The sequence below is a fragment of the Macrobrachium rosenbergii genome, chromosome 1 (genome assembly GCF_040412425.1).
Source record: "Macrobrachium rosenbergii isolate ZJJX-2024 chromosome 1, ASM4041242v1, whole genome shotgun sequence".
NCBI classification, from domain to species: domain Eukaryota; kingdom Metazoa; phylum Arthropoda; class Malacostraca; order Decapoda; family Palaemonidae; genus Macrobrachium; species Macrobrachium rosenbergii.
The window spans coordinates 35,218,236-35,242,235 of record NC_089741.1 but is presented as its reverse complement, the minus strand read 5'-3'; the positions used below and the strand labels follow the sequence as shown (position 1 = coordinate 35,242,235).

Below are 24,000 nucleotides of genomic sequence, written 5' to 3'. Positions count from 1 at the left end.
TTTCATAGAGAAATATTTACAGATTGCTGTATTTTCATATCATTCTCATGACTAAATGCACTTTTGTGATCAAACTGTTAAAATATTCAGTTATAAGCATTTTCAGAGGGTTTTTTGGTGTTTTGAATTATCAAAATAGGCAGTTATAAGCGTTTTTAGAGGGTGTCAAGTATTCGGAGGTTTTAGCTATTCACGGGGGTTAGTGGCACACATCCCCCGTGAATACTGGGGGTCAACTGTATCAGTACAATAAAGCCTGTCTCTGAATCTGAGATATCGTTAAAGGAAAATGGCCTGATGGGATACCATTTACAGTGTACCTTCTGTAGCCCAGTGTAGATGACACTAAAGGCTCTTTACAATTACCTTTGGTTCCAACTTCATTGCTTTTTCCTTTTACTTTTCATTTGTTCCTTTGTTCTTTTGGCTTCTTCCTACTAAGCTGCCCAACTTCTGTAACTTTACCTTTCTTCAATTGCATTCTTCCCTTTAAAACAGATCCTTTGGATGAGTCCTATGAGAGTTTAGAAACTTGGACACACTCAACATGTGTCAACCTCTCTCTTACTTGTGTATAATACCAGTATCTCTTGGTGTACCTCCAGCATCAGAAAGCAACTTTTCATCTATCATTCTATTGCTAACATCTGCAGACAGACGTCAACATCCATAACCTAAGAAAAATGTTAACAGTGTGCTGTCACTCACCCTACGAACCAAAGCTAGATTATGTAAGACAATAGATTATTTGACAAATATGATGATTAAACCTTTCTAAAACCACAGTAGTAATACTGTATATTGTACCATTTATTTCATGGAAGCAGACAGCTTAGCTTTTAACAAGTATAGGTCAGGCTTAAGGGTGAATTATTCTGATTCTTATGGTATAAGAAATAAATATTTTCAGAGGTAATGGCTTTATGTTAGTTAGTTTTTCTAGTATTTTATATTTTTATATTTAAACCAGAAGCAAGAATATTTTGCTAGAAATTGGTAGGAACACATCACATATTAAAAGACTTCTTAGGGAATAATGCACAGGTGTATGTTATTGAGGTTTTTATTTCCTAATTTTTTCTTTACAGGTAAATCAGTCACACCAAGGTCGTTACAGCTGCACTCCCTACAACCGTCACACTACAGCAGGTTCATCTGGGGACATGGAGGTTTGTCAATTTATTTTGAGGCATTTTTAGACTAGATTGAGATTTTGTATTCAAACCCAAAGCCCAGCTGCAACGAAGCATTTCTATTTCTCTTTCCATTTCAGTTTTAATTTTTGTCCCTTTGTTTCTCATAAAAATAAACTATAACAATAAGGTCAACTGTTGGAGTATGGTGGTCTTTCGAAAACAGAGTGCCACGTCAAAATTATTTTTGGGGATAAATGTTTTCTTCCATGTTGCTCTTTCTTGTTATCATGTTTAACTCGAGAAGTTGCATTATGGGTTTTTTTTATTATGTGACTTGCTAATCTGGTATAACACCTAGAGCAATAATTCTCCTTTGCAGGTACTTGTTCGTGATCCTCAATCTTTAATCCTAGACCACAGCCACAATATCATGGGCAGGTTGGTGAAGAAGTGACTTTGGTATGTGGAGGCCAAGGTTCGCCATCACCTGAAGTCACTTGAAACGGGTAAGATTTATTTTAGTGCTCTGTATCGGCACCAAAAATTTGTCCATTTTTAAGTGTGTTTCCCAGAGTGAAACTGGTGTCTCATTTACGTGCCTTTGGTTTTTGATGTTGGGTAAACCTATTATGCCACAGTCTTTATATCAAGGAATTATGCTTCTTTTCTCAGATTTGTACATAACTCTACCCAGTAGCTTGCAAATACTTCCCCCTTAAGATAGGTGGATTTTTAATGTATTCTTTTTTTGCATTGAAATAAAGTAAATCGTACCAAGGCTTTGAGATTAATGTAGGAACTGTTATTTTATTTTGCAGCGAGATGGCCAGAATTTACCAAGAGATCGTGCCGACCTTGGTAATGGCAATCTGACCATCCGCAACCTACGAAAAAGCGACCATGCTTATTATGAATGCATGGTTAGCAATGAAATAGCCACATTGGTAGCAGCAACACAGTTGCTTGTAGAGGGAACAACTCCACACCCACCATATAATATTACTAGTGAAACAAAGCCATTTAGTGTGAAGCTTTCATGGCTTCCTGGTTATCCTGGTGGAAAAGATTGGGAGCAGCACTACACTATATGGTAAGTTAATATGCAGCTTCCATGGTTTTGAATATTTCATAATTATTGATTGTTTTTTGGGGTTTTATGTTCATATGAAACAAACCATTGCCTCAGATGACTTTATGCTTCATTTTGAGATGTGCAACTCTTTACTGTGCATACTTGTTAAAGATGAAATAACTCAATGTTACCCCTAATGGAGAAAGGTTCCATCAGCATCAGTAAAGAACCCCAGGACTTGAATTCACCTACTCGGTGTGTGAACCTTTGGTCCTGTGATATAAAGAAAATGTAATTGTGTATAAGTATATTATAGTACAGTATACTTTCAGGTGTGATCTTATTCTTATCTTTGTTAACACTCCAGGTTTCTTTACATGTAATAGTCTTCTGTTTTTGGAAACGACCTAGAACCTCTATAAGGTAGTTTTTGATAGTTTCCTTGCAGTGTTCCATGTTCCATAAGTATTATCAATAATTACTTTAAACCTAAATATAATTTGTTCAAGCATCATTATTATTCATAGCCTGAAATTATTCTAACATGATGCATAGTAGAGGAGGGACTGAATAAGCTAGGAACATTAGTTGGATGAGACAGTCTTTATATGAAGCAAAATTTAAGAACCTGACCCTTTATGATTTGCTGATGTCATAAGCAAACTAGCAAGAGCTAAATTACCACATGAACACAGTGAACCTGCATCCTCCAATAGGTTAACAAGATGACTGATTATGCTATTCCAGTTGGATATTTATATCCGCTTTAGTCATCTTCAGATAAACATAAGATAGTCATCATTCTAAGGCAATACTTTGTATTATATAAGCGTATTGAATATTTTTTAGAATGAATTTCATGTTTAATGCGCATGAACCACAAGGTCCCATTCTGATTCCTCCATTTTGGTGCAGATGCCTCTGCCTTTATTCTGGAATGCTGACAAAACAACAGAAGCTTGATTTTGGGACGACATTGTTAAAACTTACACATTCCAGACCACAGCTTAAGTCTAAGGCACTGGTTTTCAAAAAATGAAATATAAAATATATTTTTAAAAATACCATTGTTTTATCAGGTAAAATTCTGTGACTTTGCTGTCGTCTTCTTTGCATCACGGGTTTTTTATGTTTTCAGGTACCGAGTTGAAGGGTCCCGCACTTGGTCTCAAATTGATGTTAAACCACCAGGGAGTACAAGTGTTACTATTCATAATCTGATGCCTGATTATACTTATGAATTTCAAGTTCAGGGAAAAAATGCTCTGGGAGATGGAATGTTTTCCGATATAGTAACCGCTACGACAACAGGTATGTTGGTTATATTTGCTTAGATTAATTAAGCAGAGGATGCTGAAACTAAGAAAAAGAAAACAAAATGTTTTTGTCAGTTTGCCGCTGACAATCATTCATTGAAGTGCTGACGTTGCATTTTTTTAATGTAAAAAATATAAAAGAATCCAAGGTGGACTTGATTCTCATACGGTGAGTAGCCTCAAGTTGATATGACAGTGAATATGGCCCAGTTGCACTGTAGTGTTTACACTGACTGTAGTGTATAGTTTTCCTTTTCTTAGCACTGTAAAGAATAACATAAATAATAGGTTACTAACACGGTGATGGTTATTTTGAAAGAGTAGATATTCTTCACTGAACTGTAGAGTTTTAGATTGAAACTGTTTGACTCTGCAGGATTTTTTTCTCTACAGTGGTGGATATGAATTCCTGAGCTAATTTACATCATTGATTTAGTTTGATTCTCTATAGTCTTGTAGATTTCCACCCATCAGAGAAAAAGTGTATGCATCTGGTACAAATATAAGAAACTGAGCTAGTGTGAGCTGTATGCTTTGAAGTTAAACATAATTTAGTTGGATCAGGGCATATTTTGTTTGTCCCTGTTGATAATGATTTAAACCTGTGTTTATGCATTTCTGTGATGTATTTTTTGTAAAAGTTAATACAGTATGCCTGTAATGAACTACAAATTAATAACAAACAGTTTAGCTGTTTAGACTTGTCCGTTATGATTGGCAATGATTTTATTTACTTGGGAGATGTGCATCTCTGTTGAAAAATAAGTTAGGTGTGCTGTATATCATATTTAGATTTTCTTTTCAAATTAGGTGAGTAGTCTGTAATCATGTAGATACCCAACTCTCTCTCTCTCTCTCTCTCTCTCTCTCTCTCTCTCTCTCTCTCTCTCTCTCTCTCTCTCTCTCTCTCTCTCTCTCTCTCTCTCCCCCCATTACTTAAGGTCATTTTATTTTCATTTTCTTTAGTAAATCTTTATTTGGAAGAACGTGTTCAGGATGCTTTGCCCTTTCAAGAAGCAAGCAGAATGAGTAATGTTTGCTTTCATAATTTATATGTTAAAAGTTTTGATTTCAGGTACCCTCATGTCTTTTAGTACATTACTGTTTCATTCTGTTGTTATATACCTGTTTTTAATGATTGGTTCATGAAGAGAATTTTGGTTTATGTTATGAATTGTTTTAGAAAGTGTATGGGTCATGAAAATAGAAATTATGCTTTAATTTGGAAGCATATGCTTATTTTTGTTATCATGTTGATCATTCTTGATAGCTTTTAAAGTCATGTAACAACGTCAGTCCGATCAAATTAATGTGCTCCCAGCAATAATTGTCTTTCATTGCATAATAATCTCGCTCATGCCTTCACAAATAATACCTGAAGTGTCCATATTAGCCTTCATAAATTGCTGCTAAGCCAAAAGCCGACACATTCAGTATTTCAGAATGATAGCGTCCTCTTCATTGTTGCTATATCCATCTTGCAGCTTTCATAGATCTTTTTCGTTTTATTGTATCCATCTGCTTCTTCTTTGATCTTAATGAAAGGGTGTCTGATCATTGCCTGTTGTGAGATGAAACATAAGTTTATTGTATGGTGAAAATTGTGTTCTCTTTCACATTACTGTAAATGATTTTTTTATCGAGATTGTTTGCTTGAGCAGGCTTCTAGCAGGAGTACTGTGTAGGTTGGACAAGAAACGTACTGAGACTATTAAGAACGATGAAATATTTTTACTGTTAGCAAAATATACTTTCAAGTGTGCATTCTACAAAGAACAATTATCATTGTTTTGCAATACCTATATCTTAATGGTCAAACTAGGACACAAGACTTGAATCTAAGTTTAGCTTAAGTGTTTGTACCCCAGTAAGTCATGACATCACCAGTACAGTAGTGGGTATGTCACGTGACTCGACCAAAAAGAGCCACGCTTTCGTTTGTCCTGAACATTAAATAGTGCCTTGGTAGTGTGACTTCTTTCAATTGCTTTTCTAAATTTTCTTCATGTTTGTTATAGTTATTTTCGATTTTGGTTCCGTTTCAATTATTACAGTTGTTAAAAATCAGATCTCAAGTGTAGTCTTGTGGCTATAACTGTTGATGTATATCTTACCTATTATTTCCCACCTGTATTTATTTCTGGATTTTGTTTGTTTGGTCTCTTCTTGTTAAGAGACAGACATTTTTTTTCTTTTGCTGTCGTCCTTGGATTTTGTTTTTGCTGTTTTTTCTCGCCAACTTTTGCTATAAGTCAGAATAAAATTCATGTTTTACATCCAAGTAAACAGTATTTGAATTTCATCCAACTCCAGAACTGTATTCATATCTGTATCTAACTATGTTTTAGGGGAGGGGTTGAGTTTGTGTATTCCTGTTTCTTGGGCTCTCCTTTTTGGTTAACATACGAAACCTGCTGTATCACTGACCATACAGTGTTCTATTGTCCTGTGCAGCATTCAGAATATGGTACAGTGAGTTTGCTTGGTTCTGGTTGTTTTTCCGTCTTCACTCGGTTCACTTTACACATGGGAAAAGTGTGTATTTTTATTCTTGTTCAAATTGTTTGATTTATTGTTGCTTTTGACTAATTTTTGAATTAGGTGTTAGAGGCTATGTCCCTGCTCTCATTCTGTCTTTTTACTTGATAGTTCTTCGCTGGGTGAGCGGGTTCCGTTTTCAGCTACCACCCTGATGGTCGCGAGTTCGAATCTCCGAGCGGCAAGTGAAGAACAAGAGAAATTTGTTTCTGGTGATAGAAATTCATTTCTCGCTATAATGTGGTTCGGATTCCACAATAAGCTGTAGGTCCCGTTGCTAGGTAACCAGTTGGTTCTTAGCCACGTAAAATAAGTCAAATCCTTCGGGCCAGCCCTAGGAGAGCTGTTAATCAGCTCAGTGGTCTGGTTAAACTAAGATATACTTAACTTGATCTTTCTATAGCATTGTTGGAATTTCAGTTAGCACAAACCTGTCTCATCTGATGATTCTCCCGAATAGTGTTTGGGACTTTAGCCGTTATCTAGTTTTCACTGCTAGATGACATATTTTTTGTATCTAGAATGTAACATAATACATAATGCAGATGATGCAACTCACTCTCTACTTATTCAGTCCCCAAAAATGGAAAATGAAGTTAATGCATGCCTCAGTAGTGATCTGAAATGGATTAGTAAGTATTGCTAGTGGTCCTGAAGTTTCAGCAAAGGTATGAATTTATTGAGCAGCCAATCTTACGCCTCACTTGTGCTCCATGATTTGCTTTGCCTGGGTAACAGTGCTTTGTAATTCTAAATATTTACTACTAGAAAATGACTTTTGTCCTTTTCCCTGTTAGCAAGTCGGTAGTGAAAAAAATGTCTATAAGTCAGACATTTTGAAAGTAATGATTTCTTTTCCCAACAAAGCTAATCATGCTTTGTCACTTTCCTTAACCTCCTTTTTAGCAGGAAACTTCCATTAATGCATGGAGACCATGCACTCCAAGAACTTCTGTGTACTTGCTTTGCATTTTTATCATGCAAAGCTGCCACAGAAGTGTTCCTTTTACTGCCTCAGTGATTGGGTTTAACTATGTGAGTGTGTCTTAATGGTGATGTCGTCACTTGTACAGATACTGCTGCTCTTGCTAAATACAGATTCATATTTTGTCTTCCTCCTTGACTGGTGAATGTTAATGTAAAAGAGTGGTGGAATCCATGGAACTTGAAAACTGCTTTTATGTTTTTCGATAACGCTTTTTCACATAAGATTGCAGTATTGAATGAACAGCTATATGATGTACAGTAAATACTCGGTGAGTTGGACTATAACAGTGACCTCTATCCTGTCCTATTTCTTGCAAAGTGTGACATCCCTAAATTCTTTTCTAATTTTGTGACAGTTGGAATGTTTTATCTTTAAACCTTAAACAGTAAAGAGCAATAAAAATTCTTTTCACATATTAAGATTTATCTTCTTCATTATCATAAATGTTTTTTACAGCAGGTTTTCCCATTGTGGGGTTAGACACGAAATAAGTGCTCAACACCCTCCTCTGCCTTTTACCCTTTCAACCTGAACTCCTATAAGGTCTAGGGCTTCATATGCCCCCTTTTTCCATGACACCATGTTCCTTGCCACTTACATTCATCTTACAACTTCATATCTGTTACTTTTTTAACTTTCTCTGCCACAAATCTTAGGCTTCTGTAGTCATACCTTTTCAAAATCTCTGTTCCACTGCCTAAAGTAGTAGAGGTCTTATGCTCTCCTCATAAATTTTTGCACTTTCTACAAATGGGAAATTTTTATTTACTAGTAGTCTAGCTGTCACCTTCAGTTCCATCCAGGCTGCAGCTAATTTTTTTGTACACTGCTTGATCCTTGTTTCACAGTCCAGTGTGTCCCCAAGGTAACAGACATTTTCTGACCTTTCCTCCATGACATGATTCTCCCCATCCCCTGCGCCACATTTGATGATAATGGTAATGATGATGATTCTTTTATGACATTTCTCATCTTTTGGGAAAATGCGCATTGACGTGTAAGCCTGAACTAAGACTTTCTCTAGGCACTTTATAATCAGAGATTAAAAGCCCATAAGTAAAAGTACAATAACCAACCATTCTTTGCTGTGAATTCTTATAAGACAAAGTTTACCACTTTTATATGGCTGCTTTGAGCTCTTATTTGGAAACTTCATCTTGTTTTCCAAAGTCTGGCATGCTTAGCCTCTTCCATCCTCAAGACGATAGCAGACTACTTCTTTAGCGTCCATGTTAGTAAAATCTTCAGTTTTGCATTCTTACATATGCAAGAGGTCACAGAATCAGCTTAATGCTTATTAAGGTCCATTATAATGGCACAAAATACTGGGGGATTCATATTAATTACATGATTAGATGTACAGCTGTCCCACATGAAGTTCAGTAGCTGACTATGTGATTGATGCCTTTTTCTTCTCCACACAAATTTATCCCAAAACCTGAATGACTGAAGTCTGACTAATCAAGTATTTACTTCATGAAATTTCAATTCTTGTTGAAGTCTGACGTGAAATTCCAGTTCAGTTGTTGCTTGTGTTACTGGAGGATTGAAATGAAGTTTCGGTTCAGTTTTTGCTTGCGCTGTTTATTGCTTGCTTCTGTTGAAATGAAATTGATTGAGAAGCAGTATCATCTGTGGAAATGTCCTAAAACTCTTATTGATATGCCGTAGAATTAATTTATGGAGAAACTGTTACTTATTAGCAAGAAAAACTTGAAGGAAAGCTGGGAAGTGATTAATGTTAGCATTCATATTGAACATTAAATGGGAACAAAGTATAGTGAGCTCAGTCCAGTAATGTATGTGTAGTTGGTTTCGGTTATCTGTGATATCAATCATCACATGTTGTATAGTAAACTTGGCAATGTAGTGTATATTATTAAGGCGTAAATAATTGTGATTGTATCATATTTTTACACATTACAAACTATTGTCTTGCTAGAGACTTTCACTTTGATACAAATGGATGGCTGACCAGAATTTTACCAAGATCTTGCTTGCTAAAGGGGTTAGATATTGAATTACGGTATAAGATCCAAACTCTTATAATTTCAGTTTGCTAGCTCTTCCTTAATACTTCCTCTCCTCTCATTCATCTGTAATGCTTTTCTTGAACTTAGATCTGTAATTCTTTTCACAAGGAGGGAGGTTAAGTCTCCGAAAGACAAGTGCTTATTTATTATTCCTTATGCTTCCAACTTTGATACTTGTCTTCTCATCTTCCAACAGCACATCACAACTTCTCTTTCAGCCTACATCAGTTTCTATCCTGAATTTAGCCAGTTCATTAATTATACTGAAGCTCTTCAGTCTGGTGGAAGAAATGCCAGAAATGGGCTCTTCTTTCTTCAAGAGAGAAACTAGTATCCAGAGTTAATGTATACATTCATTTCTGGTCCACCTCAATAGGCATTAGACCTTTTATTCACCAGCATACCAGCTGATTTATTTGTCTCATAGTGCGGGGTGAACCTCTTTTCAGGGCTATGGGACTGTGGTCTCCTCTACAGAATCATTTTCATTCTCCCTCTTTGACCTTGTCTAGCTTACTGATGCATCCCCTGTAGGTGATCTTACTTTTATGTGCTGGATAGCAAGCACACGAACACTAGGAGATTTGGGAGGATGTTATACAAGTATCTCACTTCAGGGGATTTTTCATCTCGTAGAGAACTAGATCTTGAAAAATTTGCTGTCAGTCATCTCTTCACATTAAAGTAGTAAGTCGTAGCAAGCTGTAGTTTGTAGAGTACATAAAGAAGAACTGTTTTGGAAAGGTGTATAAATATTGAATAGAAGGTTTGACATTTCCTAATAGTGTATGTTCTATTTCTTCTATACAATACTTAAGTCTGTACTTTTTCTTAAATCTGTTCTGCTTCATTTTCCACTACATTATTTTCTCAACTTTGGGCATTTCTTCTTGCTTGTAACCTCGCCAACGCTTGGCCATGGATAGGTGGTGGAAATCCTGAAGTGCGCTCGTCTCCTGGGTCTAACTTACCGACAGCTGAACCAGGCTCCACACCCGGTAAGGTCTCTATTTCTTCATATTCCTCATACCCTCTCTATATAATGGGAATGCTTATGTTAGCTGGAAGAAATGTGATGTAGTTATATGTGTAGCATATTCATTATGGTAATTTGGCACCACATTTCCAGATTTTAGATTTTATCCATGTGATCAAATATATTAAATTAGATATTGTAGTTCTTATTGCTTTTGCTTTGCTTTTGCTCAGGAACATACCATACACTCAGTTGCAAAGTGAGGGAACCCATACAATATATATTTTCATGAAAGTTATTTTCTTTTAAATGTAACTCATACACTGGGTCTCATTCTTTTCATTAGCCATGTCATTGTCTCATTACCATGCCATTCATGATCTCACCCCTTTGATTGTTATTCTTATGTTATCCATTTATTCCTTGATATAGGCATGTGTAGATGTAGTGATAATCTTTTGAAGTCCACCACTGCATCAGTGATACCAATCTTTTTGCTCTTTCTTACCATGGCATTGGCCAGTTAGAAATGCATGATTTTGATCTGCATGACGTGTTAGCCTTGTATATCCTTATGGATGATAGATAAACATGGGCCACCAGTGGAGTGTTTTTTTATTAGTATAATTTTACCTGAGATGAACGATGGGTATTGTGCTTTGTTATTCTCCCTTGGTATGATTAGGTTGGGAGATCTGATATCAGAACCATGAGTTTTGATTTTATTCCTGTTTATTTGCTTTTTCCTTTAATGTATGGGATGTGTTTTATGAGAAATTAGACTTTTTATTTTATGTTTTCCCAACCTTTGCATGGAGTTCCAAGTTTTGCATTACTGAAGAGTTGTGTCAAGATGCAGCTTATCCTTTATGTTTCTAATTTCATGTACCTCAACTTGCAGTATATGATTATAGCATGGTTGTGTTCCCAACGGATTCCTCGGGATCAACTTATGTTCCAACGATATTGAATCCTTCAGGTATTGCTTGTTATTTTTGCAATTTATTATTTTGTTATAATGAGTACAATGTTGCTTTATTTTAATTGGTTCCTTATATTTTAAGTTTATATTTCTGTTGAAAACTGAAAACAAAGTCAAGATTTGTACACTACGTATTTTCTTGTGGTCTTCCATTGACTGTTTGTGAAATAAGCACAACTTTCTGTTTCTGAATTTTCAATATCAGACAAGGTTTAGAAAGTTTGACTGGATTTCTACTCATAAGCCTGCTGAATTATTTTATGACCAGGAGAGGCCCTTTCTGACTCATGCCTTCAAATCACCATCTCACCCTTCTCGATTTCAGTATCCTATTCTAGTTTTTCACATTTTAATTTGTCTTCCTGTACAGTATTTTCTGTTTAGTATGGCTGTCTCTTAGGTTTGTCCTAAGTTTGAGGATGCATGATAAAACTCAAAAATTTAAATAAAGTATTAAATTTTATAAAGAATTCTTTTGTTAGGTGCTTTTCTTCCAGACATCAGAGACTAAGTTTTTTAAAACATCACAGTGAACACGAAGAATATGTACATTATATGGATTGTGGTAACTTATATTACTGTCTCTAAGACTTATGTCTAAAATTCTTTAGCTTTTCAAAAATGTTAAGCACACATGCTCAGACGTGTTTACCAAAATATGTATTGGTATTTCATATAAATTTTAATGTGAGATACATGTTTCTAAAGGGGAAATTTTACTTGATCTAAGATTATGTAGGAGCAGGATGTATGGAAATTTTATCATAATACAGTAATCATTAGTCTTGGTACTTTTACTCATGCCCAGCTATCTGTTAAGAGTAAACAACTCCAGGAAGGAAAAAACTGCTAAAATAAGGAATTAGGTTCTAGATGAGACCTCCTTGCAAGGTGGAAGCCCTTCCCTTGTCTTTCTCATCAAAGGCTCTCTTCTTTCTTTTAGTTTATCTTGAGGGTTGTTGTGTGTGTGTGTGTGTTGTGTGTTCATTTTTACATGCATTTTCTCTCTCCCTGTTTTATAGTCCCTAAGAACTTTAAGCAAGAAGACATATAATTTGAAGGTGGGGGCTCTTCATCAGTGTAGAAATTTTAAATATCTGGATTTGATATTTGTTGATAATGATTCCAAACTGGAAATAACTCATAACATTGACATCCTATAGCCATATATGAAATATAGAAATTTAACCATGTCATGAGTCTTACACACTTACATCATGTACCAAGAACCAACTGTAAGCAGCAGAAATGGAAGAGCTTTTATTAATAAAAGTTAAACATCAGAGAATTAGAAAGTCCCCCAAGAAATTTTTGGATTGGAAACCAAAGGGAAGATCCACTGGAAGGTCAGGGTAGGGGTGGAAGAACATGGATGTGTGTCAGAGGAGGAAAGGCTGTCTTCAGACTTTGATTGAGGAAGGAAAGTTACGTGAAGGCAGCCGTGATGAGATTTTTCAAGCAGGCTGACCGATGAACTTTCTAGCTTATGTGATATGCGATGAGAGATGTTCTTAGCTCGTAGGTTCTGGTCAACATTCTGTGGAATTTCATTTTTCAGGTGTCATTTTAAAACGGGTGCATATATTAGTTGGGTATTAGGTAATGTCGCTATCTTATTTAGGAGACGTTGATTTTAACACTATGCATAACATTGATAAATGATATACAACAGTAATACTGCATGATACAACTGTGAAATTTTTATGGGAGCAAATACGTAATTGAGGTACAAGCATAATGTTCCAATCAGAGGCAGTTATTAGTGAGGCAAAATGTCCAGTGGTAGAAAGAGATGAAAAGTTAGTTAGCACCCTTTAAAGGAGGGTTTCAGTGTAAGAACAAGATAAAGCTTCATATTTAGTAAAGACGTAGTGTAAATTCCTCTTTGGTGAAGCCAGTTTTATCTGTAGTTTAACCATTGATTTTGTCATTTTATTGGTTATTCAGATCTTTGGTTGGCTAACCTTAATGGGCAGACAAGTGAAATTATGAGGGTCATATATGTGAAAAAATTCACTTACACAAATTTATATCTTTCTTTATATATATATATATATATATATATATATATATATATATATATATATATATATATATATATATATATATATATATATATATATATATATATATATATATACACACACACACACACACACACACACACAGGCAGTCCCTGCTTACTGGCAACATCGGTTAATGTCGTTTCGTGCCATGGTGGTTGGCTAGCGACGTTGTGCCCGGATTTTCAGCACAATCTCCAGTTAATGGCGCCGTTTAGTGGGATTTCAGCGGCAATCTCCGGTCAACGGCGCCGTGCCAGTATCCAGTTAATGGCGCCGTGGCGGGTTTCCTGTGCTGTTATCGCTGATTTTCGTTAGCAGTGCTCGCCAGGGACGGAACCTCGTTAACTGAGAACTGCCTGTATACATACATTAGGCTGAAGGGCCCATAGAGCCTGTGCTTATACCCGGTTTCCAGGACGCTAAGCAAATGAGTGATAATTCACCCCTGTGACAGGACGCCAGTCTGTCGCTGGTTTACCCCAGCCACAATGCTGGTACCCACTTGTACACCTGGGTCAAGTGAGGAAATTGGGTTACCAAGGGAAGAACGCTGCCACCACAAGGGGTTTGAACCACGGACCTTCCAATTGGCAGATCGCCACTCTAACCACTACATATATACAGGCAGTCCCCGGTTATCTTTGACCTCAGTTATTGGCAAACCCGGTTTTACAGCGCTTGTCTAGCGACAACAATATCAGGATTTTTGCTGCTGATATATCCGCTTATTGGCGCTGATAACCAAAGATCGGCGCCGATACCCACCTAACAGAGGCGCTAATCCCACTTATTAGCGCCAATAAGTACCAATATTCGATTTCCAGTTATTGGCGATTTTCCCGGTCATTGTCATGCCGTCGGGAACGGAACCCCCACCAATATCCGGGGACTGCCAGTGTATAATTTTTTTTATCTCAGCAACATGCAGGAAGAGTATTCTGTTGTGTGCAGAATGCAGTTTTTCTTGCCTGCTGCTTCATAAATATAAGCAAAGCTTTTGTTTGTCTGCTAATATGATCATTACTCACGTTCATGTTATTGGAAATTGGTACAGTACTGTACTTTTTTAGTGAATGTGACAAGTTCTGTATATGTCAACTTTGTAATTAAAAATATCTGTATTGCAGGACTAGACTAGCTTATTAGTACTCAGCAGTGTTAAAATCCAGACCAAAGCGCAATGAGTAACAGTGGGCAGAAAATACAGAGAATATGAATTAATGCCAAGGTAAAAACACTTCTCTGGTAATGTTAGAATTAGTGAGGTAGTTAACCTAAAAACTGTAAGAGGGACTCCATTACGTATTCTAAGCAAATGGTATTAAAAGAACGAGATAGGATTGCTTTCCTGTTCAGGGGAAGATTTATCATTCCAGATTGCATGCTTCTTGTAGAAGTTAATTTGATCTTTGAGTAACTGGTGATTCATGAATTTGTTTTGGAAGAGAAAATATGTTCATTATCGAAAAATCTTCTATACACTTATTAAAATTTTTCGTTGTCATGAATGTGCATTATGTTGAATTTTTAAAATGATTTACAAAAGTAATCTATACTACAGTATTGAAATTTGGCTAAGAAGTGTATACTTCAAAGTATACCCATCACCCAAGATTTAAGATTGCCATGAATTTTGTTGGAATTTCTTTTCAAAAACACAATAACAACTATTCCAATCTCCTCTAAAGTTACTGCTCAGTCATGTCTTTTCCATCATTTTTTATATATATTTGAACAAGAGCTATTGTCCATTAGTCATTTTTATTTTTTAATACCACTTAAAATGGTTTTCATTCGTTTTTTTTTTTCAAAATTCTCTAAGATAATCATTTATTTTGTTTTTAAATTAAATGAGTATTTTGATTTGAAAAAATCTTTCATGGAGTAAAATTTAGTACAATATAGTTTTAGCAGCAACCCATTTTTAATGTTAAATTGCTGTTAAGATTTTAATTCAGAAAACACCTGTTGTTGGTCCTGATAAAGAAGTATTATTGTGCTGTGGATAACATTAATAAAAGTACCTGGAATTATATGATGCTTTGAACTTCATTTAGATCTTTCAGTTGATGCATGTAAATGTATTTACAATTCCAGTTTGAGTATGATTTCCAAGTCATAGTAAAGGTTGTAACTTGATTTTTTACATGTTAATTTATATTTGATTTTACTCTGTTTTTTTTTTGGCTAAGTTTGTTGGTATTTTTCATTTAGGTTGGTTTCACTGACTCAGATAATTCAAAAGAATGTGCTTCTGAGAAATATAACCAGAATTTTTCCCATGAAATTTATATATGGTAGTTTTGATGGTTTCAAACCAATCCATAAAGGTTTTACAGTTATATATTTACAGTATTTCATTTCAGAGGTAAATAATAACTTAGTGATTTCCAAAAATCAAAATATCTTGTAATTTGTTCATTTATTACAGCGTAGTTTAAAGAATGAATAGTGAGTTGTGGTGGTGGTTGGACATTGCTACTTTTCACTTGCATCTAGAGCTTAACAAACAATGCTTTTGACTATTTGGGAACTATATGATCACTTCTTAAATGGTTAAGGCTAATCTGATATCATTATCAGTTCCATCCCACGGTGAGATTTTGCTGTTTTTGCTGGTCTTGAATGATGATTGGAAAATCCTGAGAGATTTTTGATAAGTGATGCGTACAGAATAAACTACTGCAATGTGGATTGCCTTTTAAGGTCTGGGCCTGAAGAGCATCTTTTTTATGCAGCGGGTCCATGGAAAGGCACCCTTTAATCACACATGCATCCAGACGCACATATGCATTTACTGTATATGTTTGTTCATATATACATATGAATTACTTTTGTAGGTGGTAAAGTTTAATGAAACTGATGGAATGTGAATGTCAAATGTAGAGCAATTGGTGGTGATGACCTTATATTTTAAAAATTTAATAAATCCCTTCTTGAATTATTTGTATAACAGTTTATACACTCAATCTAGAGATAAAATGAACCGAAGTAATGGGTAACTTAGAGCTGTAAGTACCATACTTGCCAGCATATAAGATGCAACAGTGCATTAAACATACAGTACCCCCATTATAAAATGATTTTTTGAAGAGAACTATTTTGAAGAAAAACATAATTTATTATGTTCTGACACATACATTAATGATCTCATGGAATAAGTTTTGTCTTTATTTACAGTATTTTTACAATTACTTTTTACTTTAAGTAATTTTCTTTTGTTTTAGTGAGATATTTTACTTATTGTATACATGAAGGCACAGTTACTCTCTCTTCTCAGTTCATAGTGAACCAGAAAAAAACCATTTAGCTGTCCTAGTCCCATGTTCCTTGACATACTGTAGGCTATGGCATTTAGCTTCAGTTTAATGTTTTAGCAATACTTGCACCTTCATTTGTTCTTCTTCTATGCCGTGGGTTTTTAAATTTAGAGGACATTCTATGATGAAAATGTTTGGGGAATAAATCAGCAACTTACATTTGTTACTGTAACATCTCTCCTTGATGCACTTCGATAGTTGCAGGAAATACCACCAGGGTGTAGCATGCTACCATTTTTTTTTTCTTATTTGGTTATTACTAGATTATTTCAATATGAAAATATGCAGGGAAACAGATTTTCATGGTCAGTTCCTAAGTACAGTAATTCTTCGTCAGTGGACACTTAACTTTTCTCATTAGCTTGTCACTTACTAGTCTAATCTTTTCTTACATGAACCTTCATGCTTCCTCGATTTGAACAAATTGAAAATTCTCTACAACTTTCGCAGCTTTGTCATAGACAAGTGTGATTTTGTTTGCCACCGTTTTTCCAAATTACAAAATACATGCACTTACATATCCAATCTATCCTCTAGTTTTCCATATTTTCCAAATCGATTTATTTGCTGGGGCAAATTCAGATGTACAGTATATGTTACTTGGTGCCAATTGTACTACTATTTCATATTTCTCATGTCAAGGCTCTTGTTTTCAAATGGAACCACTATATATAGGCTGTTTATATCAACATCATACATGCAGTCCCGGTTATTGGCGGGGTTCCGTTTCTGAGGGTGTGATGATAACCGAAAATCAGCAATTTTGGCGCTTTTTGGCGATTTTCGGGGTTATCAGCACCGAAAAGTGCCGATTTTCGGTTATTGGCGCCTCTGTTAGGTATGTTCGGCGCCAATACCCAATTATCAGTGCCGATAAGGGAAATCGGCGATTTTGGCACCGAAATTGCCGATTTTTCGTCACTAGACAAGCCCGAAACCGAATCGCTGCAACCGAGCCCATTGTTAACTGGGACTGCCTGTATTGGCAATCCGGTTTTATGGGTCTTGTCGCGACAAAAATCTGCAATTTCCTCTTATCAGTACCAATAATTGGGTATTGGCACCGATACATACCTAACAGAGGTGCCGATCTCCAGTTATCGGCGCCTATTCCTGGTTATCAGTGCCAATAAGTGTGGAAAATCGGCGATTTTCGCTTGTCACACTGTTGGAACGGAACCCCTCTGATAACCAGGACTGCCTGTATTGGTTTTTATGCACAGACAATACTAACACTTCACTTATATAAAATATAAAACATTAAGTTATTACTCATTCGTGCATTTTTGTCTCTCGTACCTCATTCATTTCAAGACTTCTGAGAATTTTCTGTTGCTTTTCTTGTGTCTTTTCTTTTGGGGTTCAACTCTGCACTTAATCATAATTTCTTACATCCTGAATATCAGCACCCACTCACTGTTTTCAGTATTCATATTAACTGGCATCTCATAATCATCATGGTTTTTCATTTGATTTTCAATCTGTAAAGTTAATGATATTCACTGGGGACTACTTTAGGACAAATGTTTCCAAAGTGGCTGCAGTTTATTTTCTCTTATCATCAAAATAGTTTGCCAGTTTGCAAACATCAGCTTTTCTGTTACTTTATGCATGTCCTGCAAACTTTTATGTATCGTGCTGTTAACTTATCACCTCATTCCATTCATAACCAATGAATGAACAATTTTGATGCAATAGGCCTGTCTTAAACCAACTGTATTCATACAAGTTATAAATCTGTTAGTTTGCTGATGTCATTATGCAAAGTTTATCGACAGTTAAGACAAAACACCATCCATGGTTGTGCATTTAAAACTGAGTGGTTCAACTAGTCTTCCTCTATCTACCCTGTACTGTATTTGAAGGAAAGAAAGAAATGGCAGGGTTGAGTCTAACACCCAGTGGCTTCAATGGATACACACATTATCCAGACCTGCTGTCCCAAAATAATCTTTTTAACTATAAAAACTCAGAATTTGTCATACAGAAATTCTTGCCACTTTATCATTTTCTCTACAACAAAACTCCTCAAGTCAAAAGCCTCTTAGGATTTCTATGCTCCATTTATGTGCTTTTCTATGTACTACTGTCAATTGTGCAGATGTTTAATGAAAATTTTTAAGACAACCTGTCCTTTTTGCAAATTTGCTTAGTTTTTCACTTATTACCCATACATGTCATGCAATCAGTCTTTCTTTATGTGGTCCTCGTCGTAGTCATCATGAGGCTGTGCACTTGTATTCTTGTGCTTTCATCTGTCTTTTTAAATTCTTATAGAAATGAACGGTTACTCCTTACATCCTCATCAGCCAGATTCATTTAGATACCCATTTACCAAAGTGTTTCATCTTGGCCAGTGCCACAATTCTTAAGTAAACATAGGCCAAATTTATTTTATAATTTCCTTAGTGTTTAGGGTTACGTTTGCTCCAAACTACTATTTAACAGATCTGTTTTCTCTTTTTTCTTCCCACAAATGCCTTATTATTATTAGTTTCCAATTACTCTCTGGCAGATTAATACAGTGTACTCTCTCCTTTATCCTTTCATCTTCAGTTTTTTTCCATTATGCAAATATATCTGTAAGTCCTTAGGACATCACTTTTGGGTCTTTTGCCTTACGCTCAACGAAAGCAACCTTGACCTGTAAGGAGATCAGTCCTACATCCTCTGTATGCTCTTATATTATCATCTTATTCAGCTCACCTAAAGCCCATGGTCATGTTCACAACTCTCCTCATCTTCTGAAATGATTATTCTCACTTTCATTTAAGTGTTGGATTTGCAAGTTTTCATTCTGTTTGGAGACAGGGAAAAAAGCATTGCTACATTGCCCAAGGGATCAAGTCTATCCACATGCCCTCAGAATATAGGCTGATTTCAATTATGCCTGTTTTATCTAAGGCTTTCGAGAAGTTGTTGTCTAAGTGTCTTTGTTGGTTTCTAAAGATAATAACCCGTCACCAGCATTACAGTTTGGGTTTTCGTTTAGGCATTGGTGCTTGTGATGCATTCTTGTCAATATTTACCATCTTGCAGAGTGCGCTTGATGAGGGAAAGTAGGCATCATTGGTTGGTTTAGATTTTTATGCAGCCTTTGACTCTGTGAATCATAAAGCACTTACGTAAAAGCCAAGATTATGGGGAATAGGTGGAGAATTTACAGTATTAATATTGTAAATAAATTCTTAATTATCAGAGCCTGAAGGGTCTCTGTTCATGGCTAGTGTAGTAGCTTTAGTAGTGTCATTTCAGGCGTTCCTCAAGGTAGTGTTCTTGGACCTTTGCTATTTATTATCTATACCAGTGATATGTGGCTACATCAGGAGGACAAATTGAGTGCACATGCCATTGATACTACTCTTTTAGCTGTCATTCTATCTCCACAACTTAGACCTGAAGTTGCAGAATCTATGAATAGAGAACTGGTACATATTCATGAATGGATTAGGCTTAGGGCATGAAAAGCTATCCATTCAAAAACTCAAAGTATGATAGTCGATTTAGAACACTTTTGTTTTTGCATCCTGATTTATATTTGAATGTTATAGTTTAAAATGTCAGTGATTCTTTTAAGATTTTGGGTGTAACTTTTGATAAGAAATTGACTTGAGAACATGTATTTAATATTGCTGCCTCTGTTTCTCAAAAAGGAAATGTTTACTTAATTTTTGTGATGAGAAGCTGTTAAGTTTGTTTCAACTCTTTCTTTGTCCTTATTCGGATTATAAGCAGTCCCCAGTTTGTGGCAGGGATTCTGTTCCCGGTGTGTGCTATAACCCGAAAAACGCCATAAACCAGAATATCATAATAATAATGGGAATAAATGGCCCTATGGTGCTGTAAGCAACGTAAATCCGGGTTACAGGGCCGTAAACCAGGTACAGGGCCGTAAAATCAGGTTAATGGTGCCGTAAGTTGGAACGCTGTAACCTGGGACCTCTGTAACCCAGGGACTGTCTGTACAGTTCTCCAGTGTGGTCTTTGGGTACTGACCCTCCTCTCAAACTCTTGGGTAGAGTTATGTCACCAGTCAAATGTATTTTGCCAACTCTTGATTGTGACTTGTAGCATAGACATAAAGTAAGTTCATTATGTTTGTTGCATAAAATGTGCTACAACAACAAACATCCTTTCCACTCTTCTTTATCACACCTAGCTGTTTTTGCTTGCAACACTAGGTAGCTGCTGCTGCAAATACTGTAGTGTTTTATTCCTCCCATCCCACACGAGCAAGAAAAGGCAGTTGCTGTGGGCCTAATACCTGGTTATTTTGATGTCTGTCAAGTTGATCAATCTATGTGATAATGTTGATGAAAATATGTAGGTTTCTTTCTTTGGGGGATTGATTCCTCCCACAGCTACAGTACTTAATCTTTGAATGGTTGCTCTTTTGTGATAGAGTGCCATCCTTTTGTGCCCCAAGTTTTAGCATTTCCCAAGAGTGAATCATCCCAGTAGTGCTACTTTACTTAGTCTATGCCAGTTATTCTTGTTGGATTGATTTGATGACAGGTATTTTGGGTAGGAGCCGTGAATATAGACATTTAACTCTTTGATTTCACTGTGCAACAAAGATATTTTATGCAGCAATCTTTCACTGAATAGATTTAATACTCACTGAGTGATGAATATTGTCATAGGTTGTGAAGACATAACCTCCTCCTATGAAAACTCTGTTGGGCAACTGTAATTACCGTATACAGTACTCATTCATTCTAGTAGTAATGTTGCCCAAGAGGAATCATATGTTACACTTTCAACATTGTGCTGCAGTGGTCTGTATGACTAAAAGCTCTTTTGAAATACTAAACTAAGCTATTATAGTGCATTTTAACAGCTTCAACTTTTTCTATTCTCATTCAGCATTAAAACTTTGCTATCATAAAGGAGTTTGTTCAACAGCGTCATACTTTCCTACCATGGCTTCCATAAACAAGTAAATTTTGTTTCAAATTGCACAAATCTTGCTAACTTTTGGCTCCACTTTGCTTCAGTTATTCTGTGATAAGCCTGTTCGTTTTACTATAGTATTATTGGTTACCTCAGATACCCACATAAATTGGCCGTTTTTCTTCCACCATCGACATTAATATTCATGGCCCCCTTTTGGTTATTTACCTTCAAACTTTTCTGTGCTAACATTTTCTGAGAACTTCCTGTCTTTCAAACACTTTCAAACTCTTACTAGTGTCTGCAGTTTTTACTATACCTAATCTCCACAGTACCAATGACAAATATATACTATTTCATAACTTATTTTGTATCCCAACTTTGCACATGCAGCTGCTGTCCTCTTGCTGACTTCTTCCATTATGCTAACCATGAAGATATTAAATAGCAACAGAGACATTACACTCTTTACTGAGACCCAGATTTCCACAAAAGTCATTATCCTTCCTACATAAAATGTATACTGTATATGTACATTTAGCTGTTGATTAATTTTTAATCAACCAAAAATGATATATGTAATGGCAGCAACAATTAAGTAATGCATCCTAGTATCACATACAGTATATGTATTTGATATATGTGTATGTATATGTATATGTATATATATATATATATATATATATATATATATATATATATATATATATATATATATAATATATATATATATATATATATATATATATATATATATATATATATATATATATATATATATATATATATATATATACACATGCACACACAGTATACACATATATCAAATACATATACTGTATATGTATATATATATATATATATATATATATATATATATATATATACATATATATACATACATACATACACGCATATCAAATACATATACTGTATGTGATACTGGGATGCATTCTTAATTGTTTGCTGCCATTACATATACATTTTTGGTTGATTAAAAATTAATCAACAACTAATTTTTACAGTTGGAAGTTATCAAAGTTGTGCAAATATGTAATTCATACTTGCACATAATACCTTTCTGTTATTAGTACATGGGTGTACAAATAATGTAAAGAAAAAATTATGGCATTATATGGGAGGGTTGGGACTGCTAGTCTCAATTCTGGTAATGTCATATACCATTCAGAAGTTTGGACAAGGCACACTCACTTGCATACTTATATAGGAGCTAGTAGTGAGAGAAGATGGCTTGAGCTTTGATGATACCAAGTCTAAATGTGGAGTATAGCACCCTTTAGATTATGGTAATCACATGGATATAAATATAAATATACTGAACTGTATTTATATTTTATGTACCATGGTAGACTTGGGTATTATTTAATTGACGGCCCCAGTTTGGCTACCTGCTCGTCTTACGGCCGCAGAGTGATGATGCTAATAATATTGTAATTTTTATTTAATTGTACTGGTGAAAAGACTACTGTATATAGTTTTTACCAACTATTCTGGTCCCAGCTTACATTTACATTGAGGTTATTGCCACTTAATGTTAGGTTAGGCAAATTTGTTGAACCAGTTTCATGCACTGTAAATTGATTTATGTCTCTGGCCATGTGCTATGTAGTCTTGGCAGGGAATGTAGGAAATGCAGTTTAATGGTTTCTTTCCTCCCGGAGCAAACATATCAGCTGATCGTAAGCTAAATTATTCCTTTTGTGTATTAAAACAATTTATTAATAATTGTGATTATCACTGTAAATGACTTTAAAGTGTCAGGCATCAAGTTTTGTTTAAAACAAACGCATCAGTTAAAATTGTATATTACACGTGACATTCCTCAGTTTACTATTTAATAAGAACTCTTCGTCTTCATTCTCTGCAATTTTTATGAGCTAAGTGAAAATGTGGTAGATGAGATGTAGAATTTTATATAAAGTGTTGGAACAGAAATTCAAACACTGGCCTCAATATAGCCTTTAGGTCATTAGTTTTAGAATGGCAGTTTAATACAAAATGTACATGAAATGAAAGGACTTGCAATGAGGAACCAGAGGAATATTCTCAGGCACTGTATTTATTTCTTCCTCCTCTGCATTTAGCAAGTTTATGACTTGTCCAAAAATTATAACTCAGACTACTGATAAGTGTGATCATCCTTTCATTTGACTCTTTTATTAGTTTCCTCCATCAGTCATCCTTCATTTGTGTGTGATGATTCATTTTGCCCTTCTACAGTGCATGGTGGTGCCTTACATGCTTTAGTTTTTTCTGCCTCAGTTGTTAGTGCCCTTGCATAGAATCAGGTCAGTTTTAATTATTAGATATTTCTCAACACATGAATATGACACTTAACTCCATGTGATTCATTTTCTGGGTTTCAGTAAAGGAAATTTCAGTGAACATGTTTATTTTGGCTATGGTTATCTTGAAGAATAATTGTTTTAATGTATAAGTCACATATGCAGAATAATGTTGACAGGTCATCAGACCTAACTCATTTTATATTTTTTTTAATGTTTTGCATAAATGTTTTTCTCTACTTACATCATATCTTAGCAGGGGAAATGCCGTGACTGAGGAGTCTTTCATGAGCAAAGTTGTTGTTTCTTACAATTATGACACTGTGAGTTTTATTTTATGTATACATAAGTTAAAGATGAACAAACGAATATTA

The 24,000-nt window shown here is 35.3% G+C and overlaps 1 pseudogene; it reads left to right on the top strand.

Annotated features, from left to right (window-relative positions):
* The window catches only part of LOC136849140 (protein turtle-like), a 553,559-nt pseudogene that overhangs the window by 405,035 nt on the left and 124,524 nt on the right, over positions 1-24,000 (top strand).